The sequence below is a fragment of the Schistocerca piceifrons genome, chromosome 1, assembly GCF_021461385.2.
Source record: "Schistocerca piceifrons isolate TAMUIC-IGC-003096 chromosome 1, iqSchPice1.1, whole genome shotgun sequence".
NCBI lineage: Eukaryota > Metazoa > Arthropoda > Insecta > Orthoptera > Acrididae > Schistocerca > Schistocerca piceifrons.
This window is the reverse complement of record NC_060138.1, coordinates 306,747,551-306,765,174: the sequence shown is the minus strand read 5'-3', so window position 1 is coordinate 306,765,174 and position 17,624 is coordinate 306,747,551.

Genomic DNA, 17,624 nt, shown 5'->3' with positions numbered 1-17,624 from the left:
GCATACTGAGACTATGCTATTCCGTCTCCCAAAGCCGGCGGCGTAAAAACGAACACAGGTCAGTTATTCGAATGCCAATCTCCACAAGAGGTTTCCTTGTAGCCTGTTTGGCCAGTCTGTCAGAAAGTTCGAGGCCTGTGGTTCCGACGTGTCGTGGGATCCACACAAACACCACTGAACGACCGGACTGTGCCAGGTCGTTACCAAAGAATGACGAGGGTAGCACTGGTCAATAGCTTGTAGGCTGCTCAAGGAGTCAGTACACAGAAGAAACAACTCGTCAGGGTATGAACGGATGTGTCCAAGAGCACGAGATACAGCCACCAGCTCTGCAGTGAAAACACTGCAGCCATCAGGCAAGTAATGCTATTCAATATGTCCTCCATGGACATACGCGAAGGCGACGTGACCATCAGCCCTCGAGCCGTCGGTAAAAACCACTTAATGGCCTCAGTACATGTCTAGAATCGAGACGAAGTGACAGCGGAGAGCCGTAGGTTGAACTGAGTCCTTTGGGCCATGTGAAAGGTCCAGGCGAAGCTCAGCCTAGGTGTACACCATGGAGGTGTACGTGAATGGACCTCAAGTAGAAGTGGCAAAGGGAAGGACTCCAGTTCGGAGAGAAGGGATCACACGCGAACCGCAATCGTAAGCGCTGACTTGGGCCGCCGATGGGGAAGATGAACTGCCGGAGATGGGAGAAGGTGACGGTAATTCGTATGCTCAGGAGAACTACAAATGTGTGCAACATAACTGGCGAGCAGATGTGTACGTCGGCTCGGCAATGGACTCCGACCTCCACCGTGACACTGGTCACCGGACTCGTTGTGAAAGCTCCAGTCGCTAGGGGAACGCCACAGTGGTTCACTGGCTCGAGTAAACGCAACGCTGAGGGCGTTGTCGAACCGTAAACCATACTCCCACAGTCAAGGCAGGATTGAACAAGGGCCTTGTAAAGCTGCAGCAGCGCAGAGCGATCAGCACCGCAGTTGCTCAGGCAGTGGAGAGCATTGAGGTACTGCCAGCACTCCCACTTAAGCTGACAAAGGCGAGGTAGCCAAGTCAATCGGGCGTCAAAAACCAGTTCTAAGAATCGATGCGTCTCCACTACAGTGAGTGGATCGTCATTAAGATATAGTTCAGGTTCCGGGTGAACATTACGACGCCGATAGAAGTGCATGACACACGACTTCGTAGCTGAAAACTGAAAGCCATGGGCTACAGCCCATGACTGCGCCTTGTGAATGGCTCCCTGTAGGCAGTGCTCAGTAACTCCAGCACTGGAGGAGCGATACGAAATGCAGAAGTCATCCGCGTACAGAGAAGGGGAGACCGATGGCCATACAGCTGCTGCTAGGTCGTTAATGGCTGCTAAAAGTAGAGATACGCTCAATACAGAGCCATGCGGGATCCCATTCTCCTGGATATGGGGGACCTATTGCAGGCACCAACTTGGACACGGAAAGTACGGAGAGACAGGAAGTTTTGGATAAAAAGCGGGAGCGAGTCCAGTCATACAGTGTGGTAACGATATAATGTCGCCAGGTCATGTTGTACGGTTTACGTAAGTCAAAAAAGATGGCAACCCGGTGTTGGCGTTTGGAATAGGCTGTTCGGATGATAGACACCAGGTACAGAAGATTATCAGTGGTAGAGCGATCCAGGCGGAAGCCGCCCTTACATGAAGCCAGTAGGCCACGTGACTCCTGGATCCAATCTAACCGCCGACACATGTTCCAGCAACTTACAGAGAACGTTGGTGACGCTGATGGGCCTATAGCTATACACACCAAACGGAGATTTACTGGGTTTTAGCTCCGGAATGATGGTGCTCTCCCGCCATTGCGATGGAAAGACTCCATCACAGCAGATCCGGTTGAAGATGACGAGGAGATATCGCTTGTAGTCAGACGAGAGATGTTTAATCATCTGGCTGTGGATCCGATCTGGCCCAGGAGCTGTGTAGAGGCAATGTGCAAGAAGGGTGCTGAGGAGCTCCCACTCTGTAAATAGGACATTATAGGGATCACTATGGCGTGTAGTGAACGAGAGGATTTTCCTTTCCATTAGTCGTTTGAGGGTGCAAAAGGCTGGGGGTAATTCTCCGATGCAGAGGCTTGAGCATAGTGCTCAGCAAAGTGCTCAGCAATCGCGTTTGCGTCGTTAGATAACACGCCATTGATGTTAACTCCAGGGACACCTGTTAGGGTCTGGTACCCAAAAAGACGTCTGATCTTCGTCGAGACTTGGGAAGGTGATGTATGGCAACGAATAGTCGACATGTACACTCCTGTTTCCGTCGTTTGATAAGCTGCTGAACGCGGACACACGGCCACTTAATGGCTACTAGGTGATCTAGGGAAGGGCGCCACTTATGTCACTGTAGATCTTACCGACGCTCTTTAATTGCCTCAGCGACTTCCGGCGGCCACCAAGAGGGCAACCTAGAGATCGAGGGAACCAGTTTTCCGCCTCAGTAACTACCGTTGTAGTGAAATGCTCTATGAGAACATCGATGGCACCACATGGGGGAGATTCAACATTAGCAGCAGAGGTGAATGCTATCCAGTCTGCCTTGTTTAAAGCCCATCTGGGTAGGCGTCCATGGACATGACGCTAGGGAGTGACAGGAAGAAGGGGAAGTGGTCACTACCACTCAGGTCATGTGCTCTCCAGTGGATGGGATAAGATGTGGGAGAGTAAATTTTCAACGTCTCTGGCACGGCCAGTAAGTATGAGGCTACACTACAAGGTGTTATGGGCGTTAAAATCACCCAAAAGTAGGATAGGTTTAGGTAGTTGATCAATTGGTACAGTCAATACATTCAGGGGTACCGCACCACCACGTTGCAGACAGTGATTTACTGTGTTGTCTGTACCCTGACAGCCACAGCTTCAAGAGGGGTTTGAAGGGGCACAGATTCCTGCATACTGAGTTCAGGAAATAGACACTATTATAGTCACTACAGTTCTTGTAATATCCCCTATAGCCATGGAGGGCAGTGGTCTGCATTTCCGGGAACCAGGTTTCCTGAAGGGCAATGCAGAAAGTAGGTGTAAAGCTTAAGAGTTTCTGTAGCTCATCCAGGTGATGAAAAAAACCGCCATAATTCCACTGGAGGATGACGTGATTGTGAGACTTTGAATGCATGAAACACTCAATGAGGCAGTCTACGGCTCAGGATCGCCTGCTGCCACCGACGTACTTCCTGAACAGGCTATATCCATTGTCTCTTAGGGTCTGGCGAGATCTAGGTCCTCAGCAAATGCCAGAATCTTCACCTCATACTCAGATGTGGAGCTTGTAGGCAGCGGTGGTGTGGGTGCCACCACAATTCCTTGGTCTTGGGGGTCTTCTTTCTGGATTTCTCTTGCTAATCCTTGGGTTTCTCTGGCTGGGAGGGCTTCACTGATTCAGTCTCTAGGACTGAAGACGATCGTGAAGCCCTATGACCAGCTGCTTTTGGACACTTCAGCTACTGGCGGGTGTCATCTTTCCCTCTAGCAGAAACCTGGGAAGGGAGGCATACATTTCTCCAGCGTAGAAGTAGCAACTGGTGTCCCCAATGGTTGGGAGACAATGCTCCCAAGGTAGGTGGTTTGGGAGCAACAGGTAGGGAATTGCCCCCCCCCCCCCCCCCTCCCACCGTCAAGACGGCAGGTGTAGTCTTCTGGCTCAGAGCTGACTGGAAATTTTGGAACAGATAGGGCTACAACTGTTGTCATAGTGGCAGTGCAAGATGTCATAGCAACAGGATGTAGATGCCCAAATATCCTCTTGGCCTCAGTGTAGGTCAGTCGGTCCAGGGTCTCGTATTACATGGTTTTCCTTTCTCGCTGTAAAATCCTGCAGTCTGTTGAGCAAGGTGGATGATGCTCTCTGAAGTTGATATAGATGGCAGGTGGGGCACATGGGGCATTAGGATGGGATGGGCATCAACAATCTCGACATGTGATGCTAGAAGTACAGTGGGAAGACGTATGCCCGAACTTCCAGCACCGCATTGGGGGAGGGATATATGGCTTGATGTCACAGTGGTAGATCATCACCTTGACCTTCTCGGGTAATGTATCACCTTTGAAGGAAGATGAAGGCACTGGTGGCAACCTGAATATCCATTGGACTCTGATGGATGTGCTGGTTGAAATGAACACCTCCTCGCTCTAGGTTGGCGTGCAGCTCATCGTCAGACTGCAAAAGAATTACGCTCTTATGAGCCGTGATGGTAACATCAACATTCCCCAGCTTGTAACAAGCAGGTAATGCCGTTTTTATCAAGACTGACCCTGACTGCATTTTGGACAAGCCCTCTACTCCCCAAACTTGTCTTCTAAATGCTCTGCAAAAACTGAGGTTTCATTGAGAGAAGTTTCCATAAGCTCTCATACATAAGAGGTACTGGGGCAAATAAGGTTCACTGCCATCTTTAGCCTGGCGTTTCTCCTATGGTGTGATCATGGAGGGGAACAATTTAGGAACATACTTCCATGAATTGTACTGAGACTTTGAAAGCTTAGAAATTGCTGGCGTTTGACCACCAGCAAGTGATGACATGGTACGCTTCATCACGCCTCATCCGCCTGATGCCACCCACTCCGACCAGGGGCCTTCCCCACAGGCGCCACCCAGCCACAGCAAAGGCCACCTCACAGATTGGCCATTCCCGGGAGTCACAGTGCCCCAGACATCAGCAGAGCAATCACTGTGTAGTCAAGGGGCTACAACCAACAGGGTACATGGCAGCCTCACCACAACCAACTGGCTACCGTGCTGGAAATGAGGTGCAAAGAATTCCATGGCGATTGTCGGTGCAGAAAGCGAGACTGCACAGTGGCTGGAGGAAATCACACCCAGCAAGGTGTCCCTGCTCAAAAGGTGGAGGATGTGCGGGACTTCAACGAGAAAGTGGGCTAAAGATCTCAATGCACAATGGACACGATGCACCATGTTAGATGCCCTTCCCCAACTGGCCCACTCTTCCGAAAAACTTTGAAAAATGGAGGTCAATGCGTAGAGGGGACCATCACATAGAGGCAGAAAGGTGTGAGACTCTGACGCTGGGGCAGTGACAGGAAGATGGCGAAGTGGTCACTACCTCACAGGTCGTCATGTGTTCTCCTGTGGATAGATGGGAGAAGGCCAGGACTGCAAACCGAGAGAGCAATGGCTGAATATGTGTCATGTGGCACACTGAAATGTGTGGGAGCAGTACTTTTAAAACTTCAGGGGTGAAAAACTTTCATCGTCGGTCCCCAAAACCGATATTTTAAATAAACTAACCCCTGAAATGATCGAAATAATAATTATAACACTATCAAATGTAATAAATATTAGTTTTGTTGAATTAAGACACCGCGAGAGAAGAATAAGCAATTAAAGACTTTAAATCAACCTGACAAAAACAAATAAATCTAACAATAACCTTCAAAGTTATAACTAAAAGAATAATCTCTTAGGCCTTAGTAAAGCTGTACTTAATTAGCAGAGGTCGAGTTCTGACAGTATATTTTCGACAGCTCTGCCTTGGCCAGTAATCATGGTGCCACCCCAAAAGGCGTTATGAGCATTAAAATCTCCCAAAAGTAGGAAACGTTTAGGGAGTTTATCAATCAGTGCAGCCAATGCGTTTAAGGGTACTTCACCATCTGGAGAAAGATTATTTCCTGGATCGTCTGTATCCTGGCAGCCACCGCTTTCAGAGAGGTTTGAAGGGGCACAGATTCACTGCATACTGAGTTCAGGACATAGACACAAACTCCACATGACACTATTATAATCATTAAAGTTCTTGTAATATCCCCTATAGCCATTGAGGGCAGGGGTCCGCATTTCAGGGAACCAGGATTCCTGAAGGGCAATGCAGAAAGCAGGTTAAAGCTCAGCCAGGTAGTGGAAAAAACCGCCGCAATTCCACTGGAGAATGGCGTTATCGTTAGGCAGGAAAGACATGAAGTGCGCAAGGAGGCAAGTTATGCCCCCGGGTCACCTGCTGCCAAATGATTGAATATTTTCAGCTATTTCTGTGAAGATGAGGCATAAGTGAGATCCAGTTCAGGTCAGATGCAGAATTTATACTGAGTGGTTCCACCAGATTGTCCTGTTTCTTAGTAGACTTATTCTTAGTTTGCTTGCTCTCTTTAGCGACTTGCTGGGAAGATTTTTCCAAAGCCACTTGCGGGTGTGTGCTGTGGAATTAGTGGAGGCCTTGGGAGGGAGGGCCCCAAGGGACCCATTCTGCATGAGACGAGACGGAGGAGGCTGCTGCTTTTCCGACAGGGGAGAGGAGACCGATGTCCCCTGCCTTTAGGGAGGCCTTGCTCCCAAAGTAGTTGCTTTAGGAGCAACGGAGGAAGATTCGCCGCTACCACCAACGGGGATGCAATCTGGTGGCCCGGAGGGCCTTCTGTTTTTGGCACAGAGTGAAGAACCACTGGCACTTGGGGCGGCGATGGTGACGTAGCTGCAGTATATGTCGACGTCAACCGAATGGGGTGTAAACTTTCAGATTTACGTTTAGCCTCTGTGTAAGTCACCTGGTCCAGGGTCTTGTACTCCATGATTTTCCGCTCCTTTTGGAGTACTGGTCAGTCTGGCCAGGAGGGGAAGTGGTGCTCTCCAGAGTTGATGCAAGTGGGAGGTAGCACACATGGAATATCTGGGTGCAGCGGACGTCCGCAGTCTCGAAATGTGATGCTGGAAGTTCAGCGGGAAGACATGCGCCCCCACTTCAGCACTTAAAGCACCACAGAGAGGGAGCTACATATGGTTTAACGTCACAGAGGTAAACCATCATCTTGACCTTTTCAACCAATGAATCACCCTCAAAGGTCAAGATGAAGGCACAGGTATCAACCCTGTTGTCTTTGGGTGCCCTGTAAACGCGCTGGATCAAATGAACACCCAGCCGTTCTAAATTGGCGCGGAGCTCGTCGTCAGACTACAAAAGGAGATCGCGATGGAAAATGATCCCCTGGACCATGTTGAGGCTTTCATGGGGAGTGACTGAAACAGGAATATCAAAGAGCTTGTCACAGGCGAGTAACGCTCGGGATTGGGCTGGGGATGCTGTCTGAATCAAAACTGCGCTGTTTCGCATCTTAGACAGCTCTGTCACCTATCTTCAAGGTGTTCATTGTAGGCAGAAAGGTGTATTGATTAAAAACAGTCTTGGTTGCAATTTTAGTATTTTATTTTTCAACGGTGCGTTTCGTCTTATTTAGGCATCTTCAGGTTATCTTTTGACTTGCTCCTGTTAAAGGGAGCGCATTATGGAGATCTTGGTGCCTCCTGCGTCCATCTAGAAAAGATAACCTGAAGATGCCTAAATAAGGCAAAACGCGTCGTTGAACACTAAAAAACTAAAATTGCAACCAAGACTGTTTTTAATCAATACTATTAAGCAATGGTTTGCTGTATGGCACATATGGATTGGGAGGTAGAAAGGAGTCCCCATCAGTTCTGCTACAGACTATGAACCGAGGCGGTTTAAGAAACTAGTCTGGAAGAATCAGCGAGTAAAGGAGTACGACAAGGAAGTACCAAGGATTGAAGAATACGCTTCAAATTCTCTTGGACTATAGATACAGCGATAGTGAATATCTCAGCAGGTAGTTCAGTTGGACATCTCTAAAAGCACAATCACAGAAGTTGGAAATAAAAACAGACCTACAAGGGAAGAAACCATGGTCATAGAAGAAATACTTCAGCTGATCGACGAACTACGGAGGTACAAAAATGATCAGGGAAATTCACGAATACATAAGTTCAAGTAACTTAGGGATGAAATAAATATTGAGTGCACGGGAGCTAAGGCGAAGTAGGTACGTGAGTGTAAGGAAATTGGGAAAGAAATTATTGTCGGAAGGACTGACTCACCACGCACAGAGTTCTCGGAGATATTCCTTATTAACTTCAAGGATTTGTGGAGTGGAGTGAGTAGACAACATTTTGAATTTGAATCCAATTCCGGAAAAGTGCAGCGTCAGTGATACAACCATTTGTAAACTTGTTGGTAAGGCAACCACCTTTACGAGTAGTTGATTGGACGTGACGCAGTGCGTCACTTGTGTTACACTTCGACTCATCAGTCACAAAAGAAATTTCTCGTTTACTCGTTGTCGACTTCTCTTCAAATTCGGGTGTGCACGTATCGCTGGAGCACCACAGTCACCCCTGCTGAAGGTGAAGGTGCCCTTTTTCAAAGCCGTTGCGTAAATGTGGTGAAAAGCGCTTGAGATGGAGTCTTCAAGTGGTGGAGAATAATCTTGATGAAGGCGACGAGCATCTATTCCACTACCGTGAACTTCGCCATTCGGAAGGATAATGTCGGTGTATTCTGCAAACGTGTACTCAGCCACGTGAATGAAACTCGAGCCAGGTGAGAGAGGTAGGACAGACGTCAAATAACATCAGCCGATCCGACGTAAACACCCTCCCCCCCCCCCCCCTCTCCATGACTGCCCTGTTAAAAAGATTATTTCAGGACATGGGTTCCCATTCAAAATATTTTGTACTCACCCCAATAAGTCATAGAAGTCTGTATCGGACATTTCTGAACAGCTTCTGGTGGTGTTAAAAGCAAGGACAGTTACATGAAAAGAGCTGCTGAACTTCCGCAGTTAAATACAGATGGGAAGGCGTCTGGATAGAAAAAGTACATTGAAGGCCTCTATGAGGGTAGGATTTGTCTGATGACATCATAGAAGGAACGGGCGTCGACGGGGAGGCTATAGGGAATCCAGTCAGAATTAAAAAGAGCTTCGGATGATTTAAGGCCAAATAAGACAGAATTTCTAAAATCATTGGGGGAAGTAGCAACAAAATGACTTGTCACTTTGGTATGTAGAATCTGTGGGACTCGCGATATACCATCAGACTTCGGAGAAACATCATTTACGCAATTCCGAAGATAGCAAAATCCGACAAGTGCAAGAATTATCGCACAATCAGCTTAACAGCTTATGCAAACAAGTCTCTGATAACAATACTACAAAAAAGAATGGATAGGTGATCAGTTTGGCGTTAAGAAAGGGAAAGGTACCAGGGAGGCAGTTCTGATGTTGCGAATGATTATGGGAGCAAAACTTAAGAAAAAATCAAGACACGTTCATAGGATTTGATTTGGAAGAAGCGTTCGACAATGTAACATTGTACAAGATATTCGAAATTCTGAGAAAAGAAAGACGGATAATTCACAACATGTACAAGAACCAAGAGGGTACAACAAGACTTTAAGACCAAGAACGAAGTTCTCGGATTAAAAAGCGTGAAAGAATGGGATATAGCCCTTCGTTCCGACTGTCCTAGCCATATATTGAAGCAGAAATGACGGAAATAAAACAGGGGTAGAAGAATGGGATTAAAATTCAGGGTGAAAAGATTTCAGTGACAGGATTCGCTGATGACGTTGCTATCCTCAGTGAATGTTAAGCAGAATTAAAGGAGGTGTTGATTGGGATGAAGAGTAATTCGTACACAATATTGATTGAGCGTAAATGGAAGAAAGACGAAAGTAATGAGAAGTAGCAGGAATGGGAAGAGAGGGAAGCTTAAAGTAGGACTGGGAATGGGCAAATAGACGAAATTAAGGAATTCTGATACCTAGGCCCAAAATAATCCTTGATGGACGGAGCACGAAAGACATAAAAAGTAGACTAGTACTGGAAAAAAAAGCATTCCTGGCCAAGAGATATCTACTAGCATCAAACATAGGCGTATCTGAGGAAGAAATTTCTGAGAATGTGCGTTTTGAGCACAGCATTATGTGGCAGAGATACAAGGATTGTGGGGAAACTCCGAACACAAGATACAGTAATCGAAGCGTTTCAGCTGCTACAACAGAATATTGAGAGTTGGATGGAGTGACAAATGAGTAGGTTCCGTAGAATCAGCGAGGAAAGGAGTATACGGAAGATACTGACCAGAGGAAGAGACATACGCTAAGACATCAGGGAATATCTTCTACGGCACTAGAATGAGCTGTAGAGGGGTAACAACTGTAGAGGAAGACAGATTGGAATGCTTCTAACAAATTATTGAGAACGTTGATGCAGCAAGTGCTACTCTGAGATAAAAAGCTTGGCGCAGGAGAGTAGTTCAGGACGACCGTATCAAACCTGTCAGAAGGCTGATGACCCTCCCCCTCCTCCCCCACTCCCGCCCTCGAAAATAGGAAAATAAAAAGAAAAGAAAAGTAAAATCGAACAATAACGGAAAATACTTCGAGTGATAAATTTTCCGATTTGAAAGCTTCAGCACATATCTGCCAATCACGTGACTCCTTTTACAGCCGCTCTTGTGTAGGAGTGCATATGAGTAGCTGAATGTCGTATATTCAGAGATACAGCAAGATACTTGAATGTAAGTATTAACAGAGAAATCGTAGGCTAACAAATAATATTCATCATGAGGAGAATCAAAAAACATCAGATGAACATCTTTTAGGTTCAAAAAATGGTTCAAATGGGTCTGAGCACTATGGGACTTAACATCTGAAGTCATTAGTCCCATATAACTTAGAACTACTTAAGGACATCACACATATCCATGCCCGAGGCAGGATACGAACCTACGACCGTCATCTTTTAGATAACCAGATACATACTGAGAAATCTTGTAACGGAGGATTGGCCTAAACTTCCACAATTGCGTCAACGAATAGAGGCGGAACCCTCCTGTGGATGATATTATAGTTATTCTTGCCATCACGAATATGAAAAGCGTGATGCAGACTTCACATGCATGAGGTGCTGACTAATTTAAAGTGGTGGTACCCTTTTCTGGTGCCAGAAATGTCTTATCGGAATCTCACTATTTTTAGAATATTTGGAAAGTTGATGTGTGTCCTTTCGTCATCACATACCTAACTCTACTGTGAGACTGAAAAGCTATGTATGCCAAGAGACAATGGGAAAGCCAATGTGATCCCTTTAATTGGCATCAGCGTTTAAAAATATAACAGTCACTACGGAAAATCAAAGTTCATGTGATTGCTGAGATGCCAGATGTGATTCAATGTTCTAGTGATCGGAGCAGTATCATACAAATGCAGCCAGAATCCACATACTGGTGTGAATCGTCTCCAGTTTTCCATCTCACCAAAACCAAGTTCTGCGTTCCATCGACAATCGAAGCAGATGATTGGATTCCTTTCTCCTATTCTACCTCTCCTTACAGTGCAGGGGCTCAAGGGCTGTACAGTACTAGATCGCATGTACCCTTTGAAGATGATGCAGGCTGCACCACAACCAGCTCTGTCGATGGAGGTAGCGGCACCCACGATAAGTCTAGCGATGTTTATGACTAAGCGCTCAGGCTGCATGCCGAACGCATATTTACGTCATATGGTCCCGAAAGTTCTCGGTGGAACGAAGTCATTTTGTGGATAGTAAAATACAGTTTGGTCATTACAATAGCTGCTGCACCACGTTAATATTGAGTTAACGACGCTCTCCGAGTTAAATGGTTCAAATGGCTCTGAGCACTATGGGACTTAACTTCTGTGGCCATCAGTCCCCTAGAACTTAGAACTACTTAAACCTAACTAACCTAAGGACATCACACACATCCATGCCCGAGGCAGAATTTGAAACTGTGACCGTAGCGGTCGCTCCGAGTTAACGTTCTCTCGCTGCCATAAATGTGTATGAGGAGCACAGGGAACCAACGACGCGCAGCTTAGGTAAACCAGGCTCATCAGCGGAAACAACCCATATAGATGCAATACTGACGCATGTACTGGAACCCAGGGTTTGCGTAATGCTAGGGATGTTCCCAACTTTTGCATCGCTCTTAATGTACGTTAAATCACTGGCCTAATTAGAATCCAGTTTACAGCGTAAGTCACGTGGTTCACAGCTATGAAAGCTTATATCAAGTTTTGAAACTTAATTTTTTGAAAAGGACATTAATTTTTAAGCTAATTAATTCGTTTGTAACATGAATAGCACATGTTACTTTGCGACGCATTCCACTTCCTCGAAGATCTCATCGCAATGGGTCTCTGCAACGAATAGTCTGTCGAATCTGACAAATGAGCTTCATAATTACACACATCTGTCGAAAGTATTTTCCGCGGTAATTAATTGATTTGCTGGTAATACGAACATATTTTTCGGTACAGTATTTGGAACAGTGTTTCGATGACAGCTTTGTTACCTTAGTTGGCAGTCCACGAAAATCCCAAATCCCACATGTAAAGCGCGAGACATCCCAACTTGTAGTTTCGACTTCCTAAGAAGTACAAGTAAGTTAGGAACTTTTGCAATAAAGAAACGCTGAAATCAACATGCAACATACGAAACAGCAGCTATGATCTATTGTTGTTGGTTGGCGTGTTTTATTGCCAAGTGGCCGTAAATGGAAGAAGTGGTATCATAAGTGTCGATCTACAACGGTTTATGTAAGGGTCGATCGGGAAGCTCCAGGTCGAAGGCCATACAGTTCAGAATCGGTGTGCCAGCCGACAAAATCGCCATGAGAACAGAGGCAATCATCCCACCAACGCACCAAGCTGAAGATACTCGTTTGGAAAAACGCACTGTCCTGCTACGTGAGGAAGTCCGTCACTGACTGTTGCACATCGTCCGACAGGAATCGTCGGCCTATTTAGCCACGGAAGGCGTGATAATGGCGTGTAGAGAGATCAGGACTCCAGGGCGAGTGCTCGAGTGTCTCCCACTTGTTCGTAATTAATGAGGCTGGCCTCCCGTCACGGTCAGCGTCTTGTGTTGAATCGGGACCATCACTGAACTCGGTGCACCATACAACGATGGCCATTTACGAAAGACATTGTAAGTAGGCTGTTTAGGTTTTTATCTTGGTAACGCCACGTAGCGCTTTGTATGAAAATCACTGGCTGTGTTGTGTGCAGTCTGAGGATGGTCGGCATTGTTGCTATAGTCGCTATTGTAGCGTTGGGCTGTTGGCTGTTAACAGCGCATAGCGTTGCGCAGTTGGAGGTGAGCCGCCAGCAGTGGTGGATGTGGGGAGAGAGATGGCGGAGTTTTGAGAGCGAATGATCTGGACGTGTGTCCATCAGAGACAGTAAATTTTTAAGACTGGATGTCTTATGACTTTTGAACACTGTTAAGTAAATACATTTTTTGTTCTCTATTAAAATCTTTCATTTGCTAACTATGCCTATCAGTAGTTAGTGACTTCAGCAGTTAGAATCTTTTATTTAGCTGGCAGTATTGGCGCTCGCTGTATTGCAGTAGTTTGAGTAACGAAGATTTTTGTGGTGAGGTAAGTGATTCATGAAATGTATAGGTTATTGTTAGTCAGGGCCATTCTTTTGTAGGGATTATTAAAAGTCAGATAGCGTTGCACTAAAAATATTATGTGCCAGTTTAGTGTTGATCAGAATAGGTGAAGAGCGAAATGTCTGAGTACGTTCAGTTCTGCTCAGCTGTTTGAAAATCAAATAATGTAAGAGGTTTATCAGCACAGTAATTCATTAATTTTGCTAAGGGGACGTTTCATAACATGCTGCCATAGAGACTTTCATTCTCCGATTGATGTCTACTGGTGTTTGTCCTTCGGTAGCGAAGAAGAGAGTAACAGCACGTTGGTACTATTCGCATTTGGTAATAACGCCGCCATAGTTCACGTTTCCGCACTTACACGCGGACGTCCGAAAGAACGAATGCCACACTAATCCCTTGCTGCATGTTGCTGCTCATATAGCCTCGTCGGACTCGCGCTACGTCGCATTTATGCAGCAGCAACTCCCTCAAGTGGAAACTTTTTTTTTTTTTTTTTTGGTTGGGTTTAAGGGCGCTCAACTGCTGAGGTCATTAGCGCCCAGTCACTGTTGGTAGAGCACATGGAATCCGGTAAAACTCAAGGGGATGGGGGGGGGGGGGGGGACACCAGAAGGACCTGACAAAGATGCAGATAAAATAAGTAAAAAGTTTAAATGTCTTTGGACAAGCCAGTTAAAGTTATAAAACGCAGAATACGAGCAGCTGCTCGAGCGTCATCAGCTAAAACATCTGGTAAAGTAGATGGCAGGGACAGGACAACACGAAATTGACTAAAACGGGGACACGACAATAAAACATGGTGCACTGATAATGCCTGACCACAAGGGCACTGCGGGGCTGGGTCACCGGAGAGCAGGTAGCGGTGGCTAAACCGGCAATGCCCAATCCGCAACCTGGTCAGGAGGACCTCCTCGCGCCGAGATGGTCGGGAGGATGTTGTCCAAGCAGTTGGGAGCGGTTTGACTGCCCTGAGCTTGTTTCCTTGGAGGGATGACCAAGCATCCCACCACAACGACACAAGCCTCTTACATACATCCCCACGAACGTCAGATGACGGGACACAATGGGAGGCTGGCCGAGGCAGGAGGACTGCAGCCTTGGCTGCAGCATCCGCAGCCTCATTCCCAGGCACTCCTACATGTCCGGGAACCCACAGAAAGCTGACAGAACCACCATTATCAGCGAAAGAATGGAGGGACTGCTGTATCCGTTGAATCAAGGGATGGACCAGATAGGGAGCTCCAAGGCTCTGAAGAGCACTGAATGAGTCAGAGCAGAGTACATACGATGAATGGCAGTGGCGGCGGGCGTTCTGAACGGCCTGATGGAGAGCAAAAAGCTCGGCCGTAAAGCTGGAACATTGGTCGAGGAGCCGGTATTTAAAGGTGGCGGCCCCGACGACAAAGGCACAGCCAACACCATCGTCAGTTTTGGAGCCATCGGTGTAAATAAAGGTGTGACCGGCAAGTCGAGCCCGAAGTTCGACAAACCGTGAGCAATACACTGCAGCCGGAGTACCCTGCTTCGGGAGTGAGCTGAGGTCGAGATAAATATGAACCAGAGCCTGGAGCCAAGGTGGTGTCGGGCTCTCACCCTCTCTGAAGGTGGTAGGGAGGGCAAAATCCAATTGTCGAAGCAGGCGACGGAAGCGGACTCCGGGGGGCAGCGGGGCAGACACATACAACCCGTACTGACGGTCGAGAGAATCGGCGAAGAAGGACTTGTAAGAGGGGTGGTCGGGCATAGACAACAGCCGACAGGCATACCGACACAGCAGTACGTCGCGCCGGTAGGTCAATGGTAACTCGGCAGCTTCAGCATAAAGACTCTCGACAGGACTAGTGTAGAAGGCTCCGGTCGCAAGACGTATCCCCCGATGGTGGATGGAATTGAGCCGGCGTAAGAGGGATGGCCGAGCGGATGAGTAGATGAAGCTCCCATAACCCAGCTTCGATCGGACTATGGACCGATACAAGTGAAGCAGGACAGTGCGATCCGCTCCCCAAGATGAACTGCTAAGAACTCTGAGGACATTAAGGGAACGTGCACAACGGGCAGCCAAATAAGAGACATGTGGAGACCAACACAGTTTCCTGTCCAACGTGAGCCCTAGAAACTTAGTTGTGTCCAAAAATGGGAGAACAACGGGACCGAGATGTAAGGATGGCGGAAGGAACGCTTTATATCGCCAAAAGTTGATACAAACCGTCTTCTCTTCAGAGAATCGGAAGCCATTTGCCACGCTCCATGAGTAGAGGCTGTCTAGACAACGCTGAAGGCAGCGCTCTAGGAGGCATGTTCTCTGGGCACTGCAGTAGATCGCGAAGTCATCGACAAAGAGAGAGCCGGAGACATGAGGTGGAATGCAATCCATAATTGGATTGATCGCGATGGCAAAAAGGGCTACGCTCAAGACGGAGCCCTGAGGCACTCCGTTCTCCTGGAGGAAGACGTCGGACAATACGGAACCCACACGTACCCTAAACTTTCGATCCGTTAAAAAGGAATCAATAAAAAGGGGCAGGCGACCGCGTAGGCCCCACCTGTGCATAGTGCGGAGGATACCTCCTCTCCAACAGGTATCATAAGCCTTCTCCAAGTCGAAGAACACGGCGACCGTTTGGCGCCGTCGCAAAAAGTTGTTCATGATGAATGTCGACAAGGTCACAAGGTGGTCAACAGCGGAGCGGCGGCGACGAAAGCCGCATTGGACATTAGTAAGTAGCTGTCGAGATTCAAGAATCCAGACTAACCGAGCATTAACCATGCGTTCCATCACCTTACAGACACAGCTTGTAAGAGAAATGGGGCGGTAACTAGAAGGAAGGTGTCTATCCTTCCCGGGTTTGGGTATAGGAACATCGACGGCGTCACGCCAACGCATGGGGACTTGACCTTCGGTCCAGACGCGATTGTAGGTACGAAGAAGGAAGCTTTTGCCCGCCGGAGAAAGGTGTGCCAGCATCTGAACGTGAATGGCATCTGGCCCCGGAGCAGAGGACCGGGACAGTGCAAGCGCACGTTCGAGTTCCCGCATAGTAAAGGGGGCATTATAAGTTTCCAGATTCAGCGAGTGGAAGGAAGGTCGCCGAGCCTCTTCTGCCTCTTTCCTGGGAAGGAAGGCAGGATGGTAATGGGCGGAGCTTGAAACCTCCGCGAAAAAGCGGCCAAAGGCGTTGGAGACAGCCACAGGATCAACAAGGACCTCATTACCTGAGGTCAGGCCAGGTACCGAGGAGTGGGCCTTAATGCCCGACAGCCGGCGCAGGCTACCCCAAACGACGGAAGAAGGAGTAAAACTGTTAAAGGAGCTGGTCAAGGAGGCCCAACAAGCTTTTTTGCTGTCTTTGATGACTCTACGGCATTGCGCTCGGAGTCGTTTGTATTCAATTCAATTCGCCAACGTAGGATGGCGGCGAAAGGAGCGTAAAGCACGTCGTCGAGCACGGATAGCGTCCCTACAAGCCTCATTCCACCAGGGGACGGAAACGCGACGTGAAGAAGAAGTAGTACGAGGAATGGAACGTTCGGCAGCATTGATGATAACAGCCGTGAGGTATTCGACCTGACTGTCACAACTGGGAAAATCGTGGTCCGGAAAGGTCGCCAGGGAGGAGTAAAGTCCCCAGTCATCTTTCAGGATGTTCCAGCTCGAAGGACGTGGGGATGGGGTGTGGTGCAGGAGACGAACGACACAGGGGAAGTGGTCGCTCGAATAGGTGTCAGAAAGGACATACCACTTGAACCGATGGGCAAGAGTGGTAGAACAGATCGAGAGGTACAAGTGGGAGTAGGTATGAGTAGAGTCCGAGAGGAAAGTCGGAGCGCCGGTATTGAGGCAGACAAGATTGAGATGGTTGAAGACATCCGCCAAGAGTGAGCCTCTTTGACAGGATGCAGGAGAGCCCCAAAGGGGATGATGGGCATTGAAGTCGCCAAACAATAAAATCGGCGGGGGAAGCTGAACGATCAGGTGCATCATGTCAGCCCGACTAACAGCAGATGATGGCGGATGTAGATGGTACAAACTGAAAAAGTAAAAGCAGAAAGAGTAATGCGGACAGCTATTGCTTGGAGTGGGGTGGTCAATGGGATGGGATGGTAATAGACATCGTCCCGAACGAGCAACATGACCCCACCATGAGCTGGGATACCGTCCACAGGGGTGAGGTCAAACCGCTCCGAGGTATAGTGGGTAAAGGCAATATGGTCAGTCAGGCGCAACTTGGTTTCCTGGAGACCAAGGATGAGCAGACAGTGCAGGCGGAGGAGCAGTTGTAATTCCTCCCGATTAGATTGAATACCTCTAATGTTCCAATGAAACAACGCCATCGCTAGTCATCAAAAAGTTGATGGAA